The sequence below is a fragment of the Phasianus colchicus genome, chromosome 14, assembly GCF_987193195.1.
Source record: "Phasianus colchicus chromosome 14, bPhaCol1.hap1.1, whole genome shotgun sequence".
Lineage (NCBI taxonomy): Eukaryota > Metazoa > Chordata > Aves > Galliformes > Phasianidae > Phasianus > Phasianus colchicus.
In genome coordinates this window covers 5,456,890-5,474,086 of record NC_143449.1, presented here as the reverse complement: position 1 = coordinate 5,474,086, position 17,197 = coordinate 5,456,890, and the positions used below count along the sequence as shown (strand labels likewise).

Sequence of the window (17,197 nt, the reverse complement as noted above, 5' to 3'; positions counted from 1 at the left end):
TCAGGAGAATATACCTCCTCCAGTATACATCTTTAACATTTGAGCTTACATTTCTCGGGCACTAACAATTTCAGGAATGCCACAGTTTCCTCTAGGGAAAAGTTTCCATTTCTTTTTCATTATGGGAATAAACCACCATTTAAAGCATGGTATATTCTCATTTTCCCTTTCTGTCCTTTTATCTAATAGTCTACTTCTACTCATTGTCTATTTGAAAGCAAACATCAGCATGATACTTATATTCATGGCCAAGTTGGATGGGGCTTTGAGCAACCTGGTCTAAAGTGCCCCTGCCTATAGCAAAGGGGATGGAAACGAATGAGCTTTAAGGTCCCTTCCAACCCAACCATTCTCTGGTTCTATGATTCTATATTATTCTACTCACGTTACTTCTTGCATAGAAAATAGACTTCAGCGTTGTGGATTTTCTTTGATACTTTCACCAGGAAAAATACTGTAATCAGAAGTAAATTAGCCCTGTTAGTACTGTTTATTTACCATCAGTTCAATTTCGCTGAACAGTGTGCTATTAATAACTATTAACTTCCTGACAAGGAAAGATGACTTGATATTGGTTATATTACGTTGCTCACAAAGCCTATGTATTCACTGAAGAATCCATTAATTTAGAAATTTGTTTTGACATTCTTTTTAAACCTGGAGAGAGATATATTTATATAACAAGTCTTCTGTTGCAATTTCATATTTTATAATTTGTGATGGTTAAATAGAATGGATTTTTTTTTTTCTGTTTCAGTATTTTTCTTTTAGATAAGATTATTTCATTATCTATACCTAATTATGCACAAGATTGAGAACTGATCTTGGGTTTGGGCTACCTTTAATGTGACTTTCAGCTGAATCTTCTTCTCTCTGTGGCTCATCTTCTGGTCTGATAATTATTTGTGCCTGAAAGGCAGCAAGGGGAAGCCTGTGACACAGGCAGATGGGAGCAAAGAGCAGTTTAAACTCATCTTAAAACAGCAGGGACCTTCACAATCCAGTGATGAGCCAGTTCAGGAAGATTGCTGAGCAAAAAGTAGATCTTGGTGAGAGGAAGAAGAATAGAGAAGAAGGGAGGACTGAGACAACTAAAAATTAAGATTTATGGCATTCATATGGAACTGCATCCTTAATTCCTGGGAATGGCCTAGTAAAAATTTGAGGGAATGGAAAAGACTGTCAACTTGATTTAGTCTAAATCCACCAGTGCTTTTAGTTATGAATTTTAGCTCTGCAAGTCTTCCAAAGGGCAGGTTTTAAGATGATCAAAAGCTGGAGATGGAATGCTTCTCTTCATTAAGCTCAGGAAAAGACAGCATGTGTTTTTGTGGTAATTTAATCTTTAAAAAATGTACTTGTGAGGAAGACTGGTTAGAAAACAAATAAGTTGACAAGACCAAAAACCAAATAATTTTCTGAAATATTTTAGAAATAAAGAACTGTATTACGTGCTGGATGGCCTGGGCTGTATTATATTATATATTCACTTTTCCAATGCAAACAAAGTCATATCCAAATCTTAAGTCTATCTGGATGTCTGGAATTTGGGATATCATTTAGGTCTCTTTCACAGTCCTTTGTAAACTTGGATTTCAGATGACCATAAACCTGTTTTGGAGGTTACTCTACAGCCAGACTGAAGTGTGTATGCTGACAGGCTGATGCATGAAGAGGACATAGCAAGGAAGACACAATTTTCCACAAGTCCATGTTTTATCTGCGACCTGGATCTGGAGTTTTGTTTCTCCTCCAAAGGACTCAAATTTGTTTAAATGAAAATTTGAGACAAGGGTGACTGTGATAGAAGCATAGGGCATTAATTAGAAGGGGAGAAAAGTCAGTTTCAGGTTGTTTAAAGTAATTGGGAAGATAAGTTTGTTTAGCAAATATTTTTTCAGCAATTCTACATTTAATAATGATAAAATTAATCATTAGGTGCAGTAAAAGCACCTATGATGATGAATGAAGCAAGAATTCAAAATAAATAATATTTTGTCAAGAGACGTTCAAAAATGTTTTTTATATAATGATTAGTTTTACCTTAATTACATCAAAATGGAAGTCATTCAAATTACTGTGTGTATTTGAGAGGAAAATAATTGCATTTTAAATTTCATTGAAGAGACCTGGCAAAGAAAATTGTAATTAAAATCAGTTATCATGAAAACAAAAAGCATCAAAGCCTGTACACTATGGATTTCTTATTCCTGGGTCCGAAAGCAAGCAAGACAAAGGAATTATTGAGATTTATTCTAGATTAGCTGAAAAGGGAATGAAAATTAAAAATGTATGTACTATAACTTCAATATAAAGCTGAGATAGAAATGACAATGTCACTGTCAAGGTGAATTTGTCAATAAGGAGTACAGACCAGGCAGCTAAATTATTTTTCTGTGGCTTGAATAATTATTTTCAAACAAAAACTTATTTTTAGTACTGTCTGTACAGTGTACCTTGTACAGTGTACGCTTGTAGTTTTCATTGGCTTTTTTTTTCTCACTTTCTCTCTTTATTTCATTCTTTAAATTTCCTTCTGAGGCAAGAACTTCATAAACAGTGCTATTCTGTACTTGCAGAAAGATACAAACAGCTGTCCTTGTAGAAGACTTACTACTCATGTAATTCACAGCTCTACCTTCCTTTCAAGCACATAAGAGTATTTCATGTGTAGTGAAGGTCAAAACTTATTTTTTTGTAGAATCACAGAATGGTTTGGGGCTTTATGTTGGAAGGAACCTTAAAATCTATCCAGTTCCATACCTCCCACTATTCTAGGTTGCTCACTGCTGCATTCAGCCTGGCCTGGAACATTTCCAGGGATGGGGCATCCACAGCTTCTCAGTGCCACGCCACTCTCTGAGTTAAGAATTTCTTCCTTATCTCTGGTCTTCATCTTACCCTCATCTTACCCTCATTTAGTTTAAATTCATTATTATTTTCTTCCTTTTTTTTCTTTTTTTTTTTCTTTTTCTTTTTTGCTACTCTCTTCATTTGTGCTGTAAAGAGCCTGCTGCCTTGAAGTGAGAATAAAATACCAATATGTTCTCTTGTTTATGTGTACGCATGAATATATTTCTATATAATGTTCCTGTCTTGACACAGTTGCACAGACCGGTCTGTGGAAAAGGCCAGAAAAGGTATTATCCACATTGTAATAGTTCCTATTATAAATATGAAACTGATAAAAAAGTTCTTATACAAGTTTGTGTCAGATCTTGGAATGTAAAAGCAATTCTTTTGAATCCCATTCTAAAATGATAGGTTGAATAGCCTTCTTTCGAGACAATAACTGTCAAAGCCAAATATCTTTTTGAGATTACTTGTCTTCAGCTTCCAGAATTCAGTATTTCGTTATTATTTGAAGTGTCCCCAACAAAATTCTTAAGCCACTGTATAAAGGACAAGTGGCTGATGTCTTAGGAAGTTAAGAAATTGATTTAATATGTTGAACAAATGGAAAAAATAAAAAAAGATTTGTACAGCTAAATCTACATTTTTTTCATTGGAGACTGCTTTTTCTCTTTTTCTCTGCTTCAGAAAAAAACCAAGGGGTTTTGTGCCACATGATTTGAGGACTGAAGGACAGATGAAGAATGTGCTAGTCAAAATTTCAGCGCTTCATAGCGAGGTGAGTGCAACTTTCTATTGTTAAAACAGCTTACCATTGGATTTTTTTCCACTTAGAAATGAAAAGACATAGTGAAAATACATGATGAAATTTTGCCAAGGTCCACGTTAAGTAAGACGTTTCTTCTGAATCATATTAAAACGTTTACATCTCTACTCAACTATAGACGTTGCTACTTTTTTATGCTGTATGATATCTGAATTTTTTTATTTTTTATTTTATTTTATTTTTTTGTGAGCTAGATCTAGTTTCTTTGGGACTAATGTAAGGTTTTGTCATAAAAACACTGAAAGATTTGAATTTTTGTAGGGTCTGATGGCTCTTAATGATTTGATGTCCTCTTGAAATCTCTTCAGAGGAAAATGCTCTCCTTACAGATGTAGATTAACTATTTGACCTTTAAGCACTGCATGAAAATCAACTCCCTTTTAAATGCAAAAATGTCACCTGATAATGAAAGAGACTCCTAAACGTGTTTGGGAGAAAACTGTTTTTTCTTAGGACTGTGGCTAGAGCCTCACTCTATATTCTGCAGCCCGCCTTGCGGCAGATTGTTTCATTATCCAGCAGCATCATTAATCTTTTTTATTATCACCTTAAAAATAAACAAACAATGATTTTGTTGTGTTTGACACAAGTAGTGCATTTTAATTTTGTAGGCTTGTATGATAGACTTAGAAAAAGTCTGTAACATTTCAGCTTGAAATATGGACTTAAAAACATGAAAATGCTTTCAGATCTGTGGAAATACAGTAGCATCAGTTGTGCATATTAAAGAAAGAGTGTGATTTTTATCTATTCCACACAAAGCTTAGCATTAACTAGAAGATTTGATAGTAATTAATTTTAGAAATGACTTGACGTTCATTTTTCTTTCATGCAAGTAGCTTATGCTTTTCTGAGTCATACTGAAAAGCAGGCCTCTATGAAACCAGAGGAGTAATCCTGAGTCATATGATGGAGTTAATTTCAGTAATAATATTTGAAAATGCAGTTGTTTTGGTAATCTATCTCTGTCATTTGTTTCTTTCTTTTGCAACTTAGCAAAATTCAGCTTCCCTCCGTACTTTATTTGTACCCAATAGTTAAAAATAACAATGGTGGTTGTGAGGGTTGTGATGGCTGGTTAATTCATTTGTACTGAATATTTAGATGTTATTTTCTTAATTCTAGGGTGTGTGAATATAGACAGCTGGCAGTCTATTGGAATTTATTTTTCCTGAGTTCAGATGGTTTGAAATTAATAGAATAATTATGAAGGGAGCACCTCAGAACTCTTTTGGTCATGACTTCATTAATCTATGGCCATTGAAATGAAGTTTTGTTTCATGATTTGGCATTGAAAGTCAAGGAGACATTAGAGTCTTTGGGATTGTATATTATATTTGATCAGCTGTTGTATGCAAGTAAGAAGAAGCCTTGATTTAAAATATACATGCACAGAATGGTAGTACTCACAGTGTGTACATAAATATTTGTAATGACTATTACTTAGTTAGGAGAATTTCAGCATTATTTCTTGTTTCACAGACTTAACCTGGATTCATTGAGCACTAGCATCATGTTGATGAAATTGATATTGAAATTGATACTACCATAAATTATTAAAACTTGAAGTCTACTTATTTAGCAATTTCTGTTCATAACAGATTGGTGTTTTTTCTTCTTCTTTTTCTGTAAGGGAAATATTTATAGATAGGTGAGCGTGTGTAATCAGTGCAGTTTTAAACTGGCTTTCTTAAAGTCTCTTCCTCTTTTTAGCCATCCTCGGTTATGATTACTAAAGAAAAGAGGTTCTGGAGATTCGATTTCTGTGAGAGCTCCGGGTGAAAGCATCGTATTTTCTTGCTCTTCCTTGGATTTCATCCAAAGCCAATTCTGTTTAATCTGCCTGCTGCTGCTCTGGAAGTGACATCTGTTCAAATTTACACTCTTTATCATGGCTGACATGTTGTTTGTGTGTCTGTTTACCCCAAGCCCTAGTTCCAACTGCCTCTTGCAGATAATTTGTGATTTCTTCCTTCAGTCTATCACAGGTTGCTAGGCATTGAATTGCTGCATATGGAGTTTTCCTATTATTTTTTATTTCTTTTCCTCAGTTTTGCAATTATGCTTTGAGGAAAAACAAGAACTCTAGATGTAGAGCATGCTAGGAAATATACAGAAGGAAGGTGGATGAGAAATGAAGGGGTTGCAGGAGGGGGCACGCAGGAAAAATGAGCTGAATTTGGAGCTGAAATACATAATAAAAAATTCTAGGAAGATTCAAATATATTTCTTTATCAGTGTTTGTTTTTACAGCATCTTTCACATTAACACTTCCCACATCCTATGACAGTAAACTCTCCCACTGGATTATTCTTTTTCTATCTATTCTTATTATTCTAACTGTATTTGCATGACTGGGACAAATAAAAAAACATGATTTAATATTCTGCATAGATGATGGTTTAAAAACTATTTAATTGTAATTTATTTTTATTTTTCAAGAAAAAGGTGCTATTTGTGCTGAAGGGAAATCATCTAAAGTGTAACCATTTTCTATTACATTGTACTCTTGTCCTGGAGTCGATTTTAATCTAAAAAAAGGGATCTGAATAATTTCTACAAATTGGGATATAGGCACATTAACTCTAAGAGCAACCCTGTTCAGTCAATAAACAAGAGAAGAAACAGTGAACACCATAGTTAGAGTAGGCACACTGTAAGCACCAAGCTGTATGGAGATGCAAACCCACCCAGATTTGCTTGCTCTTTTTAACATACGTCTCTATCGATCCCATCCCAGGCACCCCCAATGTGTGCCTGCTGGCTGACTTTCTAACAAATACAAGCTGACACACCTTTCAGCCAAATATGCACAGCTGCATGATCAATCTGTAGATTATGCCTTACTTCTTTTCTATGACAAGAGCCCTGTTGCGAGGGATGGTAAAAATGTACCGCATACGTAGAAATCATGTTCTCATCATCGTGTTCTCCTCCTTTCCCGTGCTGCTGCTCCTCATGCCGCATGTTCAAGCAGTGAGCATGCACCTCTGTCACATAGGAAACAGGATGTATTTTTCTTTATCACCTCACAGATTTCAGACTTTGTAATTTACACAGAAGTTCTGCTTCTCGTCATGGTTGGATTCTTGCTTTTATTTCTGTGTAGCTGCTGCTGCCTGTCAATGCAAAATGAGAACGTCTTTGAAGATATGTTGATGAAAATCACTGTTGGCCATTGTTTCTGCATTTGTTTTTTTTTTCTTTTTCTTTTCTTTTATTTTTTTTCCCCTGGTAATGAACTCTCTTAGTTATGCCTGTTGCTAAGAAAGTTCCTCTGTTTTTCTGGCTGACATCTTCTAAAGCTCTTAAGAGAATAGGAAACCAGAAGAAGGAGGTTGCTGTAATGGGAAGATGCTCACGGAGGTCTTCTGAATGTTCTTGTTTTTGAAGGATTAGTGGAGTATACTGCAGACAGCTACAATTTCTGAAAGGAATGAAATACAGGCAAGACAATATGTTTCCGTAGTCTCCCTAATGTATAACGTGCTTCCCCAAATTCAGATATGCACTACAAAATACTGAGCGCCATGTGCTAGAGGTCAGAAAGTCATCAGGTAATCTAGAAAGTGGATAGTCAAGCTATATAAAAACAACAATCAAAATTCTGTTTGCCTTCAGTCTATAATTTTCTCATTGATATATGAGATTTTTTTGTTTGCTTGTTATTGCAAATCTCTGATTGCTGTACTCATGATAATATGTTACTTCTCCCCCAGAGCATTGCAGAAGTGAGATAAGATCAGTTTGTTTTTCTTTTCTGTTTTCTTCTGTCCACTCATTGAACATTTTTATCCTCTCTTCATGGTCATGATAGTTTAATTAGTTCCACATGTCATTCCTTGTGAGCTCCACCAAATTTGTGCTACTTAACATTATTTCTGTTGAGTGCTCAGCTGGGGCTGGATGTAAAATGCTTTCAAGAGCAGTATATAGGAGCTAATGAATAGCTGATGTTTACACAATATGACTATTTGATGGATTCTACTTTATGTATTTTCTTCTGTAAGTGGGAAGAACATTATCAAGGCTGAAGTTTTGTTCGTCTACTATTGTTCTATCTACATTTTCAAAATAAGAAAACAATGCACTTCTTGTTATTATAGTGAACTGGAAAATATTCAGCGTTGTTTTTAGCTGTTTTAATAGAAGCAGTGTTTTGTTTTTAGTGGCCTGAACTTACTTCACAAACAAACTGAGTAAAGAGAGACACTTTTGACTTTTAAAGGAGAGTCGTGGTCTCCTTCTGGTAGATACCAGAACCTATACATCCCAGTTCTTCCTCCACTTCCCACCATGAGTGTCCTCTATAGCAACATCTCCTTTTCAGCTATGCTGCTGTATTACTAAAGTTATTTCTGCCCTGGATCAGTAAGTGTATGAGGATTTCCATCCAGAGTAACTCAGTGTCACTGCAAGTAACAGGCAACTAATAATCAGCAAAGCTGTCTAGCTGAAATGGGAACATTGAGACTAGATACATTTCTCTTCTGTAGCAGGTTTATCTCTTTTTCTACTAAACTTACTTACTTTACTATTTACTTAACAGTATATCTAGGAATAATAGTGAATATTCAGTTTTCTGAAAGAAGTATGCTTGTTTTAGCATATCCCAATTAAGAGAAATACACAGACATCTAATTTCTCTTATTCAAGAATCCGTTGTCTGAACACTTAACAAAATCCTTTTTTGTTCATATATGGATTTAGTCACTTTCTCTCACGTTTTGTGGCAAGGGTTTGGACTATGTCTGCAAGTTAAATTCTTAATTATTCTTTTAATATATATTATAATTGTTTTAAATTTATATACATAGTACTTTTATTAGCTTTTCTGAAATGAGGTGTAACATAGGAAGCCTGCGAGTTGATGTGTTTGAATGCAGTAAAAAGGCCGAATGAAAAAGAGATATCTGTGTAATCACATTAATTACTGTACTCATTTTCTTTCCTTCTTCTGCTGTATATGTAACACAGAGAGCATGCTAGTCTTTATTAGAATTATTCGCCTTCTAAGCTGACTTTCAGAGTAGAATGAATTTATACATATTATTGTACCGCTTTGGATGGATAGATTTTTATCCTGTGTAATTACTGCATATTCATATCAGCATTTCTGTTAGTAATTAAAGGGAAGCTCTTCCTATCAGATCTTCCAGATGAGCTGCTAGTGGGATACAAATAGGAGCTGACATCTTTGATTTTTGCAGTACAGGAAAATAATTTGTCCTGATTGTATGGTTCTATTTGAGAGAAAATTCTGAAAACTATTGCCATCAGCACTGACACGAGGTCAGAGATGGCTTGTAGGAAATGTTATGAGTTTGCTAAGTAGAAAATTTTATTATCAATATAGCAGAACCGTTTGGCAGAATTTTTAAACAATAATTATCTCAGTCTGAAAAACCACCCGCCAATTATACAGACAATTTACAGCCAGTGGACAAATAAGTATGTTTGAAATAGTTCCCTCTTTCAAATTACTGCTTCTCTTCTCTTGTTTTACAGGGGTATCTGAGGTACCACTGTTTTCACCTCTGGAAAAGGGTAATCACTGTAGTCCCTTACTGAGGAAGATGCGGCTTTATTGTTCTGCCTTGCAATGCTTGATTCCCCTGACATAAAAAAATAAGCTGTTAGCATAAAACTAATGCAAATCTCTCACATAAAATCTGCCTCGCTCCTGTCACCAGCACTTGAAAAACAGCAAGCGGTTCCCCTTGGCCTAAAGCAAGCCACAGCCATCATGCCTTTCAAAGGTTTGCTGAGCAGCCGAGGGGGGACAGGCTCAGTTAACTATTAATGACAAGTGCTCCATGGAAAACCATAAAACTCCTCTCTAAGCTTGCAGAAGAACTCAGTGCTTCCCTTGTTCTTGGAACGACGGTTTGGTGGCGTGGCTTGGTGTATCAGTGTGTGTGTTGCTAGACTAATGCTCACTTATTGACATGCAGCCTGACTCTGTGCTTCCAACCAAACCAAATGGCACTGCGATACCTGGGCCTTGGGCTTTGTCAGCATGGAACCTGCTCAAGCTGACACAGGCTGGTATGCCATTTAGTGCTTAGTTTAATGAGCCATTTTAGGGCATTTTTTTCTGTTCTGAAGTCATCATTTTTATTTACCTTTGGTGTTACTAGTGGCTCTGAATATTTCTTTTGAAATATTATGGGAGTGAAAACACAGCCTATCAAGTTGGCTGAGAAGTTTACTTTCATGGTTCATTTGCAATTTCCTGAATTAAGCAAAAGGGCTCAAGACATGTAGTATTGCTCCTGGCCTGCGGCTGGACTAATGCCACTTGCAACAAATGGGCTTGAAGCCAGTCTCCTGTAAATACATGACCATAAATGTTCTTTTCAGATGACTTTGGGTTCAAATTTTTGTTGTTGCTACTGTTTTGTGGTGACCTTTTCTGTTGAAATTTAGCTGGATAGATTTAGTTTATATTAGATACATGTTAATGCAGAACGAGCAAAACATAATTGCACTCAGTGGCTCGTAGCTGAAAAATATATTAAAAAGCTGTTGTCCTTTTTTTTCTTCCAAATTACACCATCTATTGCAGAATAGTCTGTAATACAGCATACTGCAACCTTTCTTTCCAACTGCAGATAGAAATGTGACCATTGGTACTTTGGTCATAGAGATACATACCTGAATCTTTCTTATTTTATCAAGGCAGCAAGAGTTGCCAATAAAAAAATATTGCCAGGATGGAATTTAGTTTAAATATTGAAAGCTATGAGAATTCAGATTGATTCCAACTAAGTTTTCATCGATTACTTTATTGAAATATTCTCCCCAGGGGTTAACCTCTCTTGTTAATTAGAATGTGACATTTAAAAATGGATTCTCTCACTGCATTGAATTACCTTTTGAATTTTTTTAGGTGTTATGATGAGACTGACTTAATGGATTATTACTATTTTTAATATATATTAGTGCTTTTCTATTAGAAAACATGAGGAATGGTATTGTGTTATTTCTGGAAGAACTTGAGCTGAACTTGTGTTATGCTCCTGGTTTCATCTATTTTCAGTGACTACAACGATGTGAACTACCTTGGTAAGGCACTATTAGTTTCCACTGTTTCCTTATAGTTTCCACTGTTTCATGTTTTACGGTATGTTTAGCTTTTCAAGATTAAAGGTAGTCCCTTTCATCTTTCTGTCATATCTTCCTAAGTAGAGGGGAAATTGGAGCAGGCAGCTTTAATAACTTAACATACAGTAAGGAAGAAATGCACAGGCAGAATATAAAAAAGCAATCTAAAATTCAGCACCTGAAGTGCCTCGAGCTTGAAAATGACTCAGGTGTTATAACTTAATGATATCTTTGGAATCACATTTTGGACTAAAAATAAAGGAGGAAATACAACTCATGATTTTTGATAGAGTGTGTTACTCTTCGGAGGACATTCTGTTGCTTATTCATTACAATGCAGCCTGCCCAGAAATGAAAGCGTGTTTTAAATTAGCATTTCTGCATTATTTAGCTTATGATAGTTGAGATCAGTGATTAGAAGTTATAATTTTTCCTGTTACTACAGCGTTCTTTTGTCTTGTACTAAAACCCAATAATGAATGTATCAAGAATTTGGGCAGCTCTTAGAGGATGATCCAGCCTTACATCTAGAGTTTGTTGGGCTGCATCAGTGGTACATTATAAAGAAGCAGAAAAAGTGTTTTCAGTGATGGTTGAGCTTACTGAAAAAAAATCACCTCCCCAATAGGAGAATAAAAACGTTCTCACATTCATATTAAATTTGTAAGCTGTTCCTGTTTGGAAGGAGGAGGAAAAGAATATCAAATATTTAAGAATTTTTTCACCTTAAAAATGAAACAGTATTTCAGAAAGACTGCAGTGTTTCCTTTCAGCAGGTTTTAAAAGGATCTTTTTAACTTTTTAAGTTGCATTTTAAATATATACATTTAAGTATTTTAAATAGTATTAGATTACAGAGTATCAGTTTTTAGTATGTAAATAACATTAATACAAAATTTTATCAAGTGTTTCTGATCTCACAGAATATGCAACCAATGAAGTTCTGCATTTGGAAAGAATCCTATTAGTTTTTTAATTATTATTTTAACTTCTCACTTACAGAACTGATTAAATACATGCATCATTTCAAATTTACAAGCAAATGAGACAGATCATAATTAGAGCTCCATGGTCTGCTGTGTGATGCCCTTCAGATAGACTACAGAAAGGGTAGTTCTTAGGATTTTGCAGTGGATCATCACACCATCACATTCATGACAGATTTGTTCTTATAAACTGATCCTGAATTCTCAACTGTAGCATTGACCGCTGCCAGAATCTTAAGGTATGAACAGCCAACTTTCCAGGACTTGTGTATTGAATAAAGTATCTCAGGGAAGAGCACTTTCCTCAAACAAGTAAGCCCTGATTAACTCAATTTTAAAGCTCTGACTATAATAGGTTAAGACTGAAAATAAAGTTGCATGAAATAATAACTAATTTTGTAATTGATGCACTGATTCTTTAAAATACTGACTACATCCTATATCATCAAAGTTCTTCCACAACTTCAGCTCTGTTTACCTGAAAAAGACATTTGATGGAAATGACTCCATTGCTGAATTTCTTACTGCAAATGAAAACTATCAACTCCTTCATATTTAAATGTATGTTTTTATTTATTTTGAAGATTGAAACACTGCTGGAATACATATTATCTTTCTGTCTTCTGAAATGATGTAGTTATAATCCCAAACATTTAAATATAGGACAAAATAATTTACCTTCTTGTGTTTGTTTTACTATTATATATTTTGCACTTCAAAATTTAATTAAGAGTACTTCTGGAATTATTTATGTAGAAATATTTTTTGTCGGTTCGCATTTTTTTTTAAATCATATTATTTCTGAATATATATTAAATGATTACACTTTACATGAGTATATCAAGGATATATATCATAGAAATAATCAAAAAGCAATTTAAAACATCATTCATCATCATTCTAAAAGTTACCTCCACGCTGTGTCATTGAATGCAAATTTATATACACTCTATCATGAGAAAACAAATAACTGCATGGTTTATTCACGTAAGAATTCATAAAATCTAGAATAAAAAATAAAAGAGTGTAAGCATTTTGCCATACTGGGAGCATTGCTGTGGTCTTGCAGCAGCCAGAGAGCAGCAGGTTGCTCCGTGTTTATTGGCCCACTGTCTGGCTGGGACTGGTGCTGAGCAAGGGCTGTGCCCAGCTGGTGGCAGTAGCAAGAAAACCTCAGTTATTAAAAACTTCTGAAACCCTTGAATGCAGATCTCTGTAGCTAAGTCTGTACAGTGGAGGTTTCCATTCTCAGTCCTACTCTCTTTCTCAACCACAAACTGAAAGTGACTGTTTATAAACTGCTTGTCCATCACTCTTTGTACAGCGACTGTCACTACAGATAATCACACTGAACATCACCGTGGTCAGAGACCTGTCAGACATCTAATATAAGCTCTTTTTCTTAAGAGTGGTTGTTTAATTCCTGTCTTTCTGAATACAAATTTCTGCAGAATGACTCGTGCTCCTTCCACATCTGCATCTCCTATCCCTTTGCAAAAAACGGTATGAAGTACAGCAGAATTTCTTGTTTTGTTGCCTGAACTTACCAGTCTTAATGTCCAAGTCCAGTCCAGTCTTACTGTAAAAATGATAATAATAAAAAAATCTCTAAGCTACTCTAAAATTAATATAATCATGTGTTGTAAATCATGAGGGCAATCTTACATGGCAGCATAAATCTTTACTATGCATTTGTTTCCTCAGCTGCGTTACTGACTTAGCTCCCTTTAGATTTGGTCCAAAGTGTGAAAGGGATGGAGAAAATATTTATTGAACTTCATGTCATGTTAGAGAAATAGCAAGAATGCAAGAACTGCAGTCCCTGCAGTTACGTGTTTGTATATATATAGTGATAATAATGTTCCAAAAAAATGGGTCTGAGTTTCAGATGCACATAGGAGTAAATGAAGAAGAGGGCAGGAATATTGCCATATGAAAAGATTTGAAATGAAGTAAGGAAAAAAGTGAAAAACAGACTGAAAAATAACTTGTCCAGGCATTACTGCCATTAGAACCAAATTATTTTTTCAAACTTGAAATACTTCAGAATATACACTTCTTAATGATGATATTAAAAAATGAACTTAAACAAGAACTCTAATACTTTAAAAGCTGAAAGCTTAGAAAGGTTGAAAAATATATTTAGAGCTTCATAGGTTAATAAAACATAATTGAGATTGCTTTCCTTCCTAACCGTTGGAGGCATCTAAATTGATTTGAACTATTTATTAATTCACACATTAGTTTCTTAGCTAGTTGGATAGTACGGATGTAGTTGTAGAGAGTATATGATAAGTGACCTGTAAAATGCAGCCTAGGAAGCCAGTTCCCTAGTTCCCTGGCCTGCATCAGCAGAGGGATTACCAGTGGGCCAAGGGAGATGATTGTCCCTCTCTCCTCTGCTCTTGTAAAGTCCCATCTGGAGACCTGTGTGATCCAGCACAAGAAGGATATGAAACTACTGGAGTGGGTCCAGAGGAGGGACATGAAGACGTTCAGAGGACTGGAGCACTTCTGCTATGAAGGCAGGCTGAGGGAGTTGAGCTTGTCTGGAGAAAAGAAGGCTCCAAGGAGATCTCATTGTGGCATTCAAGTATATAAAGTGAGCTTATAAACAGGAGGGAGGCAGACTTTTCACATGGACAGACAGTGTTGGGATGAGGGAAAATGGTTTATACTAAAGGAGGGGAGATGTAGGTTAGATTTGAGGAGGAAATTCTTTACTTAGAGGGCAGTGCTGCCCTGGCACTGCTGCCCAAAGCTGTGAATGACCCATCCCTGGAGTTGCTTAAGGAAATAGATGGGGCCTTGGGCAGCTTGATCTGGTAGGGGCCAAACCTGCCCACAGCATGGAGTTTGATCTGGATGGTCTTTAATGTCCCTTCCAACCCCAGCCATTCTATGGCTCTGATGCTATGAAAATCACATTTGCCTGACAAATGCTGGTCTTAAATTCTTGAAAACTATTTTAACTTTTTCCAGTACCCTAAGCCAAATTTAATTGAGGTTTGAGATTATTACTAATTGTTAACCAATTTCAATTTTGCTTGATTAATTGCCTTTTTCAGTAGATGCTATGTTTCCCTTTCTTTTTTATTTGCAAATGTACTTTTAATTTGCAATCTTATCAACCATGTTAAACTGCTTTTGTATTATAAGCAGTTAATACCTCACATTGTCCTTGATTAATCAATCAAGTCATCTCTCCCACTTGTTTTATATGACATAGTCATTTGCATTAGTTTAAACATCTAATCTCATTAACGGAATGCCACTGTTTCATACAATCCAGCATAGCACACAATGAAACCAAGACACGGGATGGAAAAACACATCAGTATGTATGGTGCAGAGGAGCTAAGTGAGAATCTAGGTCCTTTATAATGGCAATTGCTATCAGACTGCGAGGAGTTCAGAAAAAAACAGTTAATAATTAGTCATTATTTTCTTTCAGGCCAGTTTTTAAGGGTCTGAGAGTGACTTAAAACTTATGATTTCCATAGATGTGACTTTACCAAATAGTCACCTATTGGATTTTGCTGAGTCTGGACTGTGGAATTTCTGATTCGCTTTGAATTTTGTCATATGAGTGTGACTGAGAGTGGTTTTCACATGCACTGATAAATTTTAGCAGTATTGCTTTTGCGTCACATTAAACTCAAAGCTATAGTAAAAACTTAAAAATTCGGAGGGAAAATCTGTCTAATAAGAAACATTGAAAGGCTTGTTTTTCCAGTGGTGATTTAGTGCTTTGCCTTTTTGCTCATCCATTTCACTCTCTGACAAGCTGCTGTTCTGCAGGAACGCCCTGGGAAGTGTTTGATTGACCACATGGCTCATCCTGTCCCTGGATGCAGTAATATTGCCATCACTTGTCTCTCGTGTCTTGTCCTCAAGACTTTGCAAATCTGCTCCGTCTGATCTCACTAGGCACAAGTTGAGCAGAATATAAGTGAAGCTAAGTGAATGCTAATCCACTCTTTTTTTAAATTTCTTTTAAAATTGTAGCTGTATTCATCGTACTCAACAGTGGCATAGCCTCTGTCCCACAAGATTAATTTTTTATTCTGCTTTCAAGAGTATTCTACAATTCCACTGCAGATAAATGGAAAATGATTTGAAATCCAGCTTCAAGTTAATGCTCTGCATAAGCTTTGCATTTCTGTCCAATGACTCTGTATCCTATCATTGTTATGAAAGACAACATTATAAATGAAAGCCTTTTTTTTCAGTTTGTTTTATGTCTGATTGCTTCACACAACAGCTAAGAAGAGAAAAACATTTTGAAAGAAATGCGTTTGTAAAATCACAGAATTTGGCAGAATGACTCAAGGGCAGATGTAGTGCTTGAAACTACTTTTAATTCTCTTTTTAACTGACTAGACGTAAATGTGAAAATGTCTCGTTAAAGAAACGCACTGCAAATCGTTGGGGGGGGGGGAAGAAAAAGCATCACAATCCAGATTCGCTTGCTATTCCTTTGGATTTGACTTTGTTTCTTAGATTCTTGTTTTTCTTTCGTTCCTGTCATGATGAACACAGAAGGGAACCAGCTAATTAAAGCTGAATCTGTACGAAGTTTCCAGGAAGGTTTTCACACAATCTGTAATATCAGAACTCTCTTAGATAATATTTACCTCAGCAAAAGACTATTTTATTTTTTTTTAGCAGGATCTTCCAGTAACTAATATTCGTTTAAGACTGAATGCTATAGTTCCTAAACTGTTAAGGGCTCAGTTGTGCCAGGACTTGGGCTGATAAGCTCTCAGAAATGTCAGGTCGTTGTTCAGGTTTGTGGTTTTTGGAGATGGGATGGGAAGGAATCTAATTTTGACCAGTAAATGCAAAATGGTGTACATGTAAAATTTATTTTGTATCCTTAAGACAGCAAGCATTCCAGCAATAGGCTTAACTGTCTTGTATAACTAAAAATAATTGGAAATTATTGAATTCTTATCCATGCAAAATTTCAAATTCTCAATGGGAAGTCCAAATCTGTCAAAAATTATTCTGGTTCAAAACTTTGGAAATATTGCATTAATTTTGAAAGAGATTGATAAGTAAACTTGGTAAAACTTACACTGTAGTGCAGAGGAGAGAACTGAGATTTTTTCATTCTGATTAAGGGATTGTTGTCTAAAAAGTATTGTTAAGGAGTTAGATGATAGTAGCTAATATGAACTTAATCAGCTGGTTGGGATTCTTAAATATTGAATCTTTGAACAATTAAATAATACTTTGAGCATATCTTTGGCTAATATTTTTTAAGATACAGATGATCATTAGCATCTTGGTGTACCTTAATGGGTTATGCAACTTATTGATGGTTTTTCCTTTGTTTGACTGCTGATTTTCAAGAAGTAGAAAATTGTATCTCAGGTTTGAAGAAAAAATGTGTTACAGAGGAACAAATTTCAGTCTTCTG

The 17,197-nt window shown here is 35.3% G+C and overlaps 1 long non-coding RNA gene across 2 annotated transcripts in view; it reads left to right on the top strand.

Annotated features, from left to right (window-relative positions):
• Positions 1-9,331, top strand: part of LOC116234847 (uncharacterized) — a 134,149-nt gene extending 124,818 nt beyond the window's left edge. Inside the window, exons 3-4 of one of the 2 annotated variants that reach the window (XR_016471106.1) lie at positions 3,541-3,631; positions 9,188-9,331. This is a non-coding gene — a long non-coding RNA (uncharacterized LOC116234847). Of the gene's footprint in view, positions 1-3,540; positions 3,632-5,392; positions 5,888-9,187 lie in introns of those variants that run through there. The other variant, XR_004168213.2, reaches the window with a different exon arrangement.
• Positions 9,332-17,197: the final 7,866 nt, after the last annotated feature.